Here is a 14,654-nt window from a genome sequence, read left to right as displayed (position 1 = left end):
TGTAATCTAGTCTTGGTACATTGAACACATTGTATGTTTGACTTTGTGTAGCAAAGTTTGAACACAATCTTTACTACGCTAATTATAGTGAATAGAAAGTTATGACTTGCACCAATAAGCCACAGTTGCACACAGGGTAACTTCCAGGTTGGGGAAACCTGGGGCTGCATATGAATCTGGAAGTCTGATAGGAATGTAACCTGACTTAGGTCATTAAGGATAAGCAAATGGGACAGCCCTGCCATTGGCATTTCCTTCTTAAAACACCAACTTCCTTTGGATTCCCGACTCTCTCCTAGTTCAGTAAGTCAGGTTTTTTTTCCCCACCTCCTGGGACTCTCTGCAGTCTTTTTCCTGGCTCATTCTCTTCTTCCTGACTGTTAAATATTGGATAATTTCAAGACTTGATCCATTGCCTTCGTCTCCTTCAAATTCTACACCCTCCCACTGTGATCTCGTCCATACTTATGGTTTTAATTATTATCTATATACCAATGACTCTTAAATTTATATCTTTAGCCCAGACTCTCCTCTGAGCTCCCAATCATAAATCCAATTGCCTATTCAACATCTCGACTTGGCCATCTCACAGCACTTCAAACTCTGCCTGTCCAAAAATTGAACTCATACCTTCTCCCCCAAGTCCATTCCTCCCCCAGCATTCCTTCTCTCAGTGAACAGCACCGCCATCCAGAGATGAGCAAGCCAGGCCCTTGGCAGCCGTCCTTGACACCTCCCTCTCCCTCACTGCCATATCTATTGAAGCAGTAAGTGCTGCTGAGCATCATTTCCAAATCCATCCACGTCTCTTTGTCTTTGCAGATGCCACTGTAGTTCAAACTCTTGCAGTCCTCCTCCGGGAGTATCTCCAGAGCCTCCAACTTGCCCTACATCTGCTCTGTGTCCAACTTGTTCTACAGGCAGTATTCTTTGAAAAAGCAGGCAAATGTTTATAACTATGCCATCATCATGGGACCTCTAGGATGAAGAACAAAATCCTTAACATGGCTTACAAGGCCCATTGTTATCTGTCCCCTTCCTCTGTCACCAGCCTCATGTCACAATCTATTTTCCTTTGTTCTTTGAGATCTGGTCATACTGGTCCTCATCAGTTTGGGTCTCAGGACCTTTGTACATGCATATGCTTCTGGTAGGATTAGTCTCATCTTCTCTTTTACCTAGTTAATTCCTTTGTGTCTTTCTGAAATTGCTTCTTTGAAGAAGTGTCCAATGGCTGCTGGCAGGTCTCTTTAAGGCCATGTTCACAGTCCTTATTCATTACGATGCAAACTTCTTTAGAATTGAGGAAACTGAGATCTAAAAATGTTAAGGAACTTGACAGGGGCTCAGGTAATGGCTGTGTGGAAACACACTAGACAGTTTTTACTTCCATAGCAGCTGGATCTCTTGTCAAGCACTAGAGTTCCCTATCAAGTTTTGGTCTCTAAATGCGGTGTAGAAGCTGCAGTGAGTTGAGAGAAGCAGCAGCTAATTAGAGGAACAGTAAGTGAGGCTTTGGAAGGAAGGTTAGAGGGGATGGAGACTGTTTAGTCTAATATGGTTCAGGGACATGGGAAGAAAAGGAGATTTAAAGTTTTCACCTTTGAGGATGGTATTATAGTACCTAGACAATAAAAATATTTTTGATTGGTCACAGAGTATAAAAGATGGTATTTGTTCTCATGTCTCTGGAGAGATGAGAAATTGTCATGGAAGAGAGTTTGGCTTGGCAAAAGAGAAGGTGATTGAGGATCTGAACAAATACAGTGTGAGTTCCTGGTATTTCTTTTCACAGAAATGCCAAAGGGCAGGATCACCCATCATCTGGCCTACCTGGTGATTCAGGCCTTGACCTACTTCAGGGCCAGTTGACCTGCTGAGTTTGCTTGAATCAGTGAATGAATGAATGGGAAGGTGAGACTTGCTATCTGTCCCAGTCTGGATGAGACTCCCACCCTACATGGAGTGGAAAAAGAAATATGGAGTGGCATGTGTCCCCAAGGGGGTCCTCACCTGATCACACTCCATTGGCCTTATCTGGCTCCCAGGTGTTTCCATTTATCTCTGATAAACTGTCAGCCAAGAGTCAGCTTTGGGGTGGGAAATGGGGGAATGAGTGTAGGGGAGGGTAATACCCCAGATGTTTCCCAAAAGGACAGGAGAAAGTTATTCCTCAGGACTAATACATTTCGTCATCCTATCTGCCTGCAGATGTTCAGTTTGGGAACACTTCCAGGTTCCCTTTTCACTCTTAAAATAAGTTGTGTATTTTAAACACCCAGGACCCAATCATCCCCAGGGATATATCACTTTTGCATATGGATAAAGCTTTGGGTCTTAAGGGGCCTACTAAATTTTACTGGCTGTGCATCTTCCAGTCTAATCAGGTCTATGGGCTTTCTCTGTTGGAAACCTGGGGAAAAAATGATAATGATCAGAGGGACCATTCACTGAATTCCTACTGTGTGCCATGTAAAAGCAAGTCACCATGGCAATGCCACAATGGCCAGATTAGGATCCACTTTATAAATGGGGACTTTACCCAAAGATAGTCATTTCCCCCAGTTCACGAAACTACTAGGTAACAGAACCAGATTCAAATCCAGGACTGTGTGACCTCAGATAATAATTGCAACATTCTGTGGGCATTCTTATGAGATAGTCACTCACTAAACCCTCTAGAGTAGGTCCATTTTTCAGATGAGGAAACTAAGGCATTGGTCACATAGCTAGTACCCAGCAGAGCAGAGTGTCACAGCCCAGCAGCCTGGCTTCAGAGCTTGTGTTCTTGACACTATCCTGTACCAATTTCCACCCCTTTTCTGTACTGTATAGACGGTAGGGTTGGCAGGACGCGAGTTTCACCTCAAACTAGTTGATCCAAACTTTTCAATATTAGGTAGAAACTCTCTTTCCTGTATTTTATCTTTACATTGGTCTTCTGTTTTTTTAAGCAGCTGTAGGATCCCCACCACGTGCAAGTCTTTGCATAAAAGCCATTGACTGCAGGTGGCAACGTTGTGGCTGCAATTCAAGTCTCTTCTGGAGTTGGATGTTCCAGAAAGGACACTCTGTTCCACAGGGCTGTCTCTCGGGCGTAGGCTTTGATCTGGGAAAGGATGAGCCTCATTGCAGTGTTGAAGCTGTCTGCCTGCTTTGTTTACGTGAGCATCCTTCCAGGACTCTGTCTGCTTTTGGGATGGAAGTGCCCTGCCAAAAACTCCAGCTCTCCATACTGGCTGTGTGGCCCCCGTATCTCCCGCCTTTGCAATGATTGCTCTGGGTAGACAGCGGGTGTCTCATAATAGTTTGGAAACTGCAAAAGTTTCTCTGGCAGGATGAACGATAGACTCGGCAACATGCTCTTGCCTTTTGGAGTTGTCCTCCAGTGTTTCCAGGCTTGATTCTGTAAATCATTTCATCTTGTATAAATACTGGGCTGTGTGCACTGATGATCTCAAAGGCAAGGATTACTTGAAACCTCATTTGAGAACCTCATCCCCCTTTCAACAGATTGATAGAGCTTGAATTTGTGAATAAATATGTACTTTGGTGCATGCCAATGTGCAGTTCTAGAGCCTTTCAGGGGAAGTAGAATATGCTTTTCCTCCAAGAAGCTTTGGAACAAGTAACTTGTCTCTGTATTGACAAATAATTTATCATCAAAAACATGGAAGGCCCTAGTCTAGGTAAGTGCTCTGAGGCGGGGTAACCACTGAAGTATTCTTCTCGTTTTTCCTTATTCCTACAAGAGAATTGGTCCAAGGAAGGCTGTGGTGCAGAAGGTCCAACAAATGTCCCATCAGACCATCAGAGAGGATGCTTCTTCGACATCTCTGTTCTTTAACCTGTTGACAATAGTTGTCCAAGGGTAGTGACCATTTCACTTTTGAAATGGCCATTCTTGAAAAACCAAATGCAAGAAATGATCTTGCTGACTTTTGAAGTGAAGGCAGGGGTGTCTATTTTAGCTGTTCTCAGAAGACCTAATTTTTTATTTTTTAATTTTTTTTAGGATTAGAGTTCATCCAATTCAGAGTGGCCCAATGTGTTTAACAAATAGATATGGTTTTAACTTATTCTTTCTTTCATTTTCTAATTTGAGAAAACCTTTTCATTAAACTTTACCCTGGTTAAAAAAAAATCATATGATTTTAATAAAGCTATAATGATGACAGTCTATCACAAAATCATGGAAATTGATAAGTACAAGAGAGAGAAAAGTGAAAACCTTCTATAAGTTAAGCATTAGAAATGATCTTTCGTGGGCTGGGGCTATAGCTCAGTGGTAGAGCATTTGCCTTAAACGTGGGAGTCACTGGGTTAGATCCTCAATATCACATAAAAAATGAAGAAAGACATTGTGTCCATCTACAACTAAGAAAAATAATAAAACATAAAAAGAAATGATTTTTCAGTTAAATCTTGCAAAAGGCCTTCCTTTTCACCAATGAGGAAACAGAAGCTTAGAGATGTGAGTAAACACTTCCAAGTTTCTCCGACTAACTCATCAGTGGCTCAGCTCATGAAGGAGCCTACAGCTTTCCAACACTGAAATGGATGAATGCCCCTTCAGGTCCCTGGCTAGCTCTCTTACCACCTAAGTGGAATCCGCGTGGGGGGCTCCCATTTGCCTGTGCAATGGCCAGAGGGGTGAAGGGCGAGACAAGCCTGCCTCCTGACAAAGGCAATATGTCATAATCAGGAGGGGAGAAGTTCTTGAATTAGGCTGCATGGTGCCTAGAAAATAAAAACAAAAACAAATGCTCGATATGTTCATGCATTTTCTCATTCTTTTTGGAGATTTTATTACCTCTAGTTATTAATTTCTTTAGCACAAAACTACCCACAGTGAAACTTGAAGGTTCTTACGAGAGGCAAAAATTTTAACACTTGTCAGCGCAATCAGATGTTTTAAAGAAGATGGGGTGATCTTTGAGACCATGCGTGGTAAAATGATGGACCATGTTTGTTTTTCAAACAAATGAGAGATTTTAAATCAAGGAGTGTCTAGAATCAAGGTGAAAGTTACAAGCAATTGTGGTGAAGCCCAGTTCCTGTAGTAACAAGGTACCAAAGAACTCTGAAGAAGGAACCAGACTAAGGAGATGTCTTGGTTACAGCTAGTTTCATCACTGTCATTACCACCAGTGCATTTTTTATAAAGGGAATTTTAAAAGACTCAATTTTGTTCTGATATAGACTCAGAAATGAGCTACGATCATTGAAACTTCACACTATTCGCCATGACAACATACAGTTATGGTGTGTTAATTTAGGAATTGTGACCCATGGAATATGATCCTAACCTGGAAAAAGCAAGTTTGCCATCTTATAAGAGTATTCCTTTAAAAAAAATTGAAAACGAACAGTTTCTTACTAATTAGTTGATTTATGTTGAACATTTTGAATTTTCCGTTATGCGAAGGGTCTGAAATCTTTTTGCCAACAGCAATAAGGAAAAAAAAAAGTCAACAAAACACCCCTTTGTCTAAATTCCACTTATTTCTGCACCATCAGAATATGCATTAATTCTCCTTGTACCCATGGAAATCATTCAGATGAAGAGACTCCATCCTAGATGCGTCAAAAATGGGGCCTTTTAAAAACAATTCAGGTAACTTAAAATTTCTGCTATAATAAAAGTCTATTTTTTTTTCTCCTAGATTTTTCTTTACAGTGTTGCACAGCTGACCATGACCCCTCGGAAAACTTTGCATTTCTAGGACATTTTATTACGCATTTTTGCCTTCAGTGAAGTCCTTGCTCCTGATTTGGGGCAGGGGTAAGATTAATGTCAATGAAGGTCTGCCCTTACCTATCTCTATTGGAGCCATGTTGTCTTAGCTTTTGATAATTTCCTCCAAATTAAGATTTCTGCATAAAACCCTTATGTCTGTGTTGGGCTGGCAGTTTTATGGCTGACCAAACTGTACACTGGCCAGTGTTCTGGTTGGCCGCGTGTTTATACAGGCTGTTAATCAGATCTGGGAGGGGGCAGTGGGTATGGGGACAGTCTGTGAGCTGGAACGGTCCTGTTTGCTGTCGTGTGCAAGGGCCTGCACTTTGTTACTGCAAATTACATAATGACATGTTACATTTCAAAGTGTATTTTTACTTCAGGGAAAATTAAACCAATAAACAAACAACCCTCGTAGGGGAAAAAAAAAAAAGAAAGAAAAAAAAATAAAATCCCTGGCTTCCAGATCTTCCTCTTCGAAAGGTTCTTAATTAAATTGTAGCTATAAACAAATCTTTGTTTTATTGAGAGGCGAGCCATCGTGTATAAAAGCTATTTTTAAAAATTAGGATGTGGATGTTGGCTGGACATGGGTCTGGTTCATGTTATGTGTTTTATGATCTGTACAAAATGAAAAGGCAAGCTCGTGTGGTGATGGTAGCTTTTCAATTTTTGATTGCTAATCCCTCTCAAATGTTACTCCTGCCTCGCTTGAATGGAGCCTGTAAACACAGGAATTATCATAGTTTTTCAAGGTACTAATTCAAGCAAAACTGCTTAGTGTGATCACAAAGTTGCCAGCTCTGGATTTTTGGTCCTGTAGAACAATCAGATGTCTTCTGTATATTATCTACATTTTAACAACTTTGAAACTTGAAAAGAAAAAAAACTAAACATCAACCCTCTAAATCAACTTCTAACCCTTTCACCGAATACCTAGGAATTCAACATTCATTCTTTCCTATGAGCTGTTGAAATGAAGTCTATGTTCAGGATCCAAGGTTATAATGATACCCCTTTGGGTAATAGTCATACTCATATATTACTCAATTATGCATGTAGGTATGTGTCCAAATATTTTTTTCAGCATAAACTATGTTATCAAAAGAGAATGTGTCCTCACTCTTTTCCCAAGCCCAGTGAAGGACTGAGAAGAACAACACTTAACTGAACTGCATTTTAAACGAGTTACTTGATCAAATCAATCCTGCCTAGGATCTGCTGTTATCAGAACAATGTGGCCTGGAATTCACTGGACTTGTTCAGGTGTTTGAATAACAGCAGCCCAGGAAAGAGTGGGATGAAAGATTGCCCCTATTATATTTTACATATACCCTATGATGCAGACAATTCTGAGGCAAAATTATGATGCAACTGAAGATAATTTATCAGTACCATCCACAAAATGAAAAATCACATTAATTGAAAGAGAGACTAAGGCTTTCTGTTCCGAGTATTTATTTTTTAAATTCAAGAGTATTTATTTTTTAAATTCAAGATTAATTCCAAATCTTGGAAATAAATAATGGGATTTTGAACCTTAACAGTTAAAATTTCAGATTTCAGCAAGATTGGATAAGAGAAGAAAAGATAGCAAGAACAGATAGTCCAGACTTTTGGGGGTAAGAAGGGACCATTTGAGACAATGCTATTTGTAAACAACAGCCATGCAAACATGTTAAGACACCCTTATTTATTAATTTTTTTTTAGCAAAGAATGTTTTTCCTCTCATCTTGGAGTCTTAACAGTTCCATTTGAGTAAGTAATTTAGATTACTTTATTACTTATGAAAGGACCCAATTATGACCCAAATCATTTCTTTATCACTTTTGTTTGGGATGCCAGGCATCTGAGTTTAAGAACTGCTATCTGGGACATTCTTATAGGGCTTGACCTAAACCTTAGAGGGAACTGGAAAGCCCCCCAGACTTAGAATGTTGATGAACTTTCACAGTTACCAGCTCAGGAACAGTCCAAAGTGAAGTCAGATATTAATTCAGGGCTTTTATCCTATGAATGACTAATCCAATAAAAAAAGATTTTGATCCAAGAAAGAGCCTAAGAGTTACCCAATAAATGAAAATCTGCCCATGAAGAGTTAAGATGTCTTTATGCTAGTTTGTGCTTAGCCAGCATTTGAAATGATGGATGAAGGGAGAGACATGTCAGGGCTTGCTGAAGGAACGAGTGAAAACGGGCAATGTAAGAATAACAACAAGGAGGAGGCCTTTCCTCTCGTTCGTTCTCTTTGAGGAGTGGATGTTCTCAATTTACTCAGGTTGACAACGTCTCTCTTCTGCCCATTTTGCCGTCCATGGCATGGTTTATGTCAAGGTCCTATGTGAAGTCCATCATCAGCATCTCAGCTCCTCTGCAGAAATCCAGACAGTGGAATGAGAGAGGTTTAAGGCAGAAGAAAGGGTAAAAGTTCAATTCTCAGATGGCAATTCAGATTTAGAGAACAGAATGAGAAAGAGTGGTAGTGGCCATCTCTCTAGTTTGACTTTAACCTCTTAAAAATTATCTGCATCTCTTATCTTCATCAATCCACCCATCCATCCATCGCTCTCTTGATTACCATTACTTCTCTTCTCCTCCTCCTCCTCCTCCTCCTCCTCCTCTTCTTCTTCTTTTTTTTAAACAAAATTGGTGCTAAAGAAAAAGTCTAAAATTAGACCTTAAAAACTAGTACTATTCTTTTTTTCTTTGTTTCTTTTAAAGAGGGATGGAGATTTGCTTCCTTGCTTGGCCGTAGCACTTTCTTTTGCTTATGATAATTGTCCTTACTGTGATGTATCAGAGAATCTCTGGGAATGTTGTTTAATGGGACTCAGAGAAGTCAAAGTTAAATTTAAAAAGACAAATAAAACTTTTTGATGTGGACTTCATAATTTCTGTGGAGGTCCATTTTCCAATGCATGCGAATCTGTTTAAGATGCTGTTTTAAACTTTAAATCATGCACACACACACACATAAAACTCACTTATGTGTTTTTAAATACTATTTAAAATTTTAAAGCATATGTATAAAAAAAGCCAGAGAGTGAGAGCATTTAATATGCATTATAATAGCATGCAACCTGAAAAATGAGTTTACTTGAAAGCTTAACTGGTTTTGCAATGCAACAGACAAATCAAGTCACATTTTATATAATGTATACGCCTATGAGCTGCAGTGTGGAAATGTACTATTTAGAATATTTTCCTGATTGAATGAACAAGTCCACAGGTTTACCATTTTTATATTTGTTTCCTTAAAAACGTGAAACTCGTTTGGAAAATGCTGGTTTAAATGGGCATTATTAAGTCTTTATCAGTTCTGAGCATTTCAGTCCTCTGCATCCAGAAATTTCTCACTCTGACAGAATAAGAAATGCATTTACATGGCCTAAGCTCTTAAATTGTCCCTTTCAATTAATGCCCCATCATGGAGCAATCTGGAAACCATTACTCAGTAACTCTTCATTATAATTGCTTGCAGCTGAGTATCCAGCCCTTGGTAATATAAGAATAAAAGAAAACTCAGTTAGTAACAAGTGCAATTGATTCCATTCAGAATTCCCTTGGTGCTTTGCCATGTTTGGCCTGCATAAGAGGAAACACGAGGGTTTTTTTCCCCCCTTTTGGGGCCAGGAAATGAATTGGCAGACATAAGATGGTTTGTGTGGTGTGCGCCTTCATTTTTCAGCTGGTCCTTGTTAAAAATGAGACGGTGGGGCTCCTGCCTTCTCCCCGACCAGCTACATTTTTTTTTTGGCTGGTGGGGGGAGCTCTCTGGTAATAGATAAAACTACAAAACTTCAATTTGCTGCAAACTAACAGCATCCAGAAACTGTCACCTTTCATGGCCATCGCGCATCCTGGGACTTACTCCTGCTAAGGAGTGGATTTTAGAATTTTATTCTCTCCTACCATGATCCCCTTTATGAGAGTGAAGTCCCTGGTGCATTGTGTACAGGTGGAGAGTGTTTATGTGTTTGGAGGCTATCAATCACCAACTCCAGAGATGTAAAGATCTAAATTAAGATAGATGAAAATGTGAAAATGTGGTGGGGTAAACTCCCTCCCCACCATGTTCCCCACGAAAATCAAGGACTTGGCTTTTAAAAATGGCAGAGGGAAATAAAGAATATTCCATTACTCATTACCTTCAGAGGCAGTGCGTTTCAGTGCTGGTACTGTGACCCAGTATCCATGCCTCAGTACCCCTACACTGAGCAAGAGGACTGGACCCAGTCAGTTCATAAAATCCCATTTCCCCTCTTCCCTTATGGATTACAAGGACACTTGACTTCATATTTAAAATATGTAAATTATGCAATGCATTTTTAATTATAAAGGAATTGATAACCCATCACGGAAAAGTGGAACCTCATAAATTCTAACTGTTCTTAATTAATTTCCATTCTTTGTTTTCATAATAATGTGGGGGGGAGAGGCTCTGCATGAAGTTAAATACCATTTTATTTTGATTTGTTGAAGAAAGAAGATTGCAAACTCTCCCATGACCAGGGGAAATTGCTGTAAATATTTTAGCATATTCCATGTATTTTGTCTGTGCATTTTGTGTGTGTGTGTGGGGGGGAATCTTATTGGTGTGATGATTCTGTATTTCCTACCCTGTTGTAAACTTCTAAAAATATAACTGTTACAAGTACTACTTATTATTACATAATTTAAAATCCCACACCAAGGTTTTTACCTAAGAGAGATACACTCTAGACTTCTGAACAGAGAATAATAGGAGTAAAGTATCCTTGACCTTCACAGGCTACTGAGTCTTGTGGCGACAGGAGCTGGTGGGACATCAGCTAGTATCACCTGGAAGCCAGACTTCCCCAGACTCTCAAATTCTGCAGCAATTCAAGGAAACCACCAACAAGCCTTACCAGAGAAATTTTTTCTATTAAGAAATAAATGAAAATGAATACTTAGAGACAGGTTTCATGAGGGCAGGAAGAATTGAGTTGTTTTGTGTGTGCATGATAATGAAATCAGCTGATGTCAAATAAGCTTGCCCAGTGACTACGAATTCAGGCCAATTAATTATATTATTGATTCCAGTCCAGGGGTGGCGAGGCAGTTGGGTGGTAAAAATCCATTTCCAATAAAGGAGATCTATCCAGTAGCTTGGCATCTGTGTTTGAGATAATCAGCCCCCTATTTGGGAAGGTCTGGACTAGGGCTTTAGCCAAAGGGGCACCCAGCTACTTGCATGCCTACTAATTTCCCCCATTGAAAACCTCCTCTCTTCTTTAAGGGAACCTGTCCTGAATGGATCATATTCCTTTCTAAACCAAGCAGGGTTGTATCTTCGGTTCTCTATTTACCGGGTCTTGTGTTTTGTGTCCATTTTCAGCACCTTTATTCCTCCTCTCTTCCTCCCCCAATCCCTCCCGCACCAGGCAGTATTTAAGCAATTCTTAGTCTTTTTTCTTTTTTCCCCCAATCAATCAACAGATCTTTCCCGAGGTCTAATTGAAAGGAATCCTCCATCTCTTCCCAATGCTGCTGATTAGTAATGTTTGTGGCCCGACTTCCTAAAGACCAAATTCTTGGATCTTAGCTTGTTAAGGTCTTCTATTATTAATGAAGATTATATCTACTAATGCTGGGTAATTTAAAATGCTAGGAAAAGACCATACTTCTATGAGGAAGTGAGGTAGATTTTCATAGTAGTGCTCATTTGTATTCCTAGTGAGAAGTTCTTAATGTGGATTGTTTTATTTTTACCATTGCATATGGAATTTCTATGATCTGCAAATGTACAAGTGGGCATGAGGAGTATGTTAGTGATAGCTGACTCTCAATTGTTCGTGCAGAAGGAGGGTTGCTTGCAGAATCTGCAAACCAGAGGCTCCATGGGCATCCGCCATCAGATGTGTTTGGTTAGGCCAGTAAAGTATTTTTAAAAATTTGAATTGGTTTTCATCATCACAGAATTGGAATAATTCATATAGAAATATTTCCCCTAGGTTTTTCTGAAAATCAGTACATCTGGCAACAGTGGGCCCCGTTTGGATTGGCAGCCATGAACAAAGTGGGGGAGCAGCAGCCCCTTCCCATGGGCAAGAGTCCTTCCCTTGCTGACTTCTTCCAGCCTTTGAGTGTGACCTCCACTCTATTTTAGAACTACTTGGAATTTCCCACTTGCTCTCCTATTCATCACTGATGACCAAACTAGCCTTTTTTTTTTTTTTTTTTTGGTACTGGGTATTGGACTCAGGGGTGCTTACCCCTTGAGCCACATCCCCAGCCTTTTTTTCTTTTATTTGGAGACAGGGTCTCATTAAGTTGTTTAGGGCCTTGCTAAATTGTTGAGACTGGCCTTGAACTCACAATATTCCTGTCTTAGCCTCCTGAGCCTCTGGGATTACAGGTGTGTGCTACCACGCCCAGCCAAACTCTCCTTCTTAATGTTGCTTTATAGGAACTTACTTGTGTGTTGACTGTGAACTCAGCCCTTCATGATTGTCTTGGAATAAAACGTTTCTCAGGAGGGAAGATCAAGGAAGATTGGGAGGAGTCCTCTCTTCATTCCCTCAAGGAGGGACACTGCTTTTATTTCCTCTTCCTGCCCATTGGCTGTGAAGATAATGATTGGTGAAAGCAACATGAGATTGGAAGGCAGGGGGAAAAAGAAAGAAACAAACCCAGAAATTCAGCAAATCCTCAAATGCATCTTGAGCAATCAAATTGCACAGGACACTGAAATAATGTCACAGAAAATCTTTCCAATGATTTTGGAATGAGGCATTCCAATCTAAGCACTACACACAATGGCCCAGATGGTTTGTCCACATGTGAGCATCGGCCCCTAGTTAATCTCTCGCCTAAACCGTGAAATGTTTCTGTGGTTGGCTGAAGGCATGGGCTCCAGATCCACGAGAGAGGGAGTTTATCAGGTCTCCAATCTCTTCCAGAGTCCAGTTTTTTCTAGTTTAGGGATAAGGAGTGGGCACACATATGGTGGCCCTTCTCAGGAAAGTAGAATCTAAAGGGAGAAACAGAGAGCTTTCCTCAACCCATCTCCATGCTTTGGCCTTTGTGATGTGGTCTGAGAAAAGGAGGTGATTTTGCATCTGTGGCCTAGATCTGGCTTTCAGATCCCTTCCCTCCAGGGGGGTCCCCAAACTTGGTTTGGATTGGCAAAACTGGCTGAATGATGACCAAATCAATTCTGAGAACTCTCTCAATGTTGGTTTCCAGCCCTTAGGATCCATAAAAGCAAACAAGATAAAGTTACACTCAAAATAGGAGCAATAGGAAAAGAGGTCTCCTAGGGTTTACCATAAAAATCAAATTACTCCCAGGACCTCGGTGACTGTTAACTCCCTGGGTTCCTTGTGTCATACCGTCATGACTCCGTTAGAGTCTTTCTCACAGATCTACGTTTTGTTGTCTGTGCTCTCTGTGCATCTGGTCACACGCAAACCACCTGAGTCCACACCATGATGGGTGCTGACATCCCACAGCGGATAACAAATGAGATGACACCATAAAATTGCAAAATCGAGCTCCTTAGATGAAATTCCTTCTGACTCTAGGGACCAGGGAAAGAAAGTAAAAAGAGCAGGTGACATGGTGGGTCTGTATCAAAGTGCCAGCCCCAGCTGTGGACTAAAGAAGTGCTAAGTTTTTGTGGGCCACCTATCATTTACGTCTCTGACCCTTTCACAGTGCACGCCTAACTTCCTGTCATGTTGCTTTATTGTTTTAAATATCCACTCACATGTTCATTGGTAACAAAGGAGCTATGATTTCTTGGTAATTCGTTTTGTCATATTTTTTCCTTTCTTCTCCTAGAATATGCTCCCCATGGGCAGCCCCAGGAGTCCCCTTACCCAGAAGTCAGGAAGGGGAAAAACTGCAGAGAGCAAGTCAGCCGGTTTTCCATACTATCTCCATCTTCCATCAGTGATAGAATGTCCAAAAGGGCTGAAAAGCCATGAGGGCAGAGGCTGCTGGGGAGTTACTGAAACCTGCTTTTCCTTCATCCCCGTTTACATGGCTGACTGCATTTTCTAGACTCTATTGAGGAAATAAGGCCTAGGAGTAATTTGAAGGAGTTGAAGTTTATGGAAGGGTGGAGAAAGAAAAAGACCCACCTGTCCTCCACAATCTTCCAAGTAGATTACCATCAAGAGCCGAAGAATAGAATCTAGTGTGGATCAGTTGGGCCTGCCATACACTCATCAAACATGACATGCTTGTTTCTTGGAGAGATTGACATCTCTCCAGGCGATCAGGCTCCAACAATACCATGGATGCTCACTTGGGAAATGTCAGAGATCCAGACTGTAAAAGTCTTGGAAAAGTTTGTAATTGGCAGAGAGTGGTGTCTGGGGTCTGTAATTAGTTCTGTCCCAGAACTGCAGCCTTTATCCATACATGGCTGGAAACAACAGAAAGTATTTGAGTGGATACTTTAATTAAAAAGTAGGAGAAAGGAAAACATACAATAAAGATGTTGGGTTCTATTGGCTATAATCTTGGAAATGTCAGAGGAAGATATGCTTCCACAAAACTCTCAACAGGTTCCTCACCTAAAGGGAAGAGACTATGCAGGTAGAAAAGTAGAAGACACTAGAATAACCTTGACATTATTATTGCAGAACATTATCATTGCATTCCTCAAGACTTTCTTGAACAATTGGATCCCCTTATAGCTAGATCACTTTGCAACCCTGAGATAGGACCGCATTTGCAAGCACACCTTTCCAGAGGCTGATGTGCTCCTGGGAGATAGCATTTATAGCAATAATCTTCATGGATTGGTGGCATTTATTTGGGAATACATGTACTGTTCAGTACTTTTAGCCATAGATACTGAAAATTAGAAGAGACAAAGGGAAAAACATCCAATTTCAAATATGGCTGGGAAAACTATCCTTTATTTTAAAAACACTATCT

Source organism: Urocitellus parryii, chromosome 3 (assembly GCF_045843805.1).
Source record: "Urocitellus parryii isolate mUroPar1 chromosome 3, mUroPar1.hap1, whole genome shotgun sequence".
NCBI lineage: Eukaryota > Metazoa > Chordata > Mammalia > Rodentia > Sciuridae > Urocitellus > Urocitellus parryii.
The sequence above is the reverse complement of the archived record's forward strand: the minus strand, read 5'-3'. Positions refer to the sequence as shown.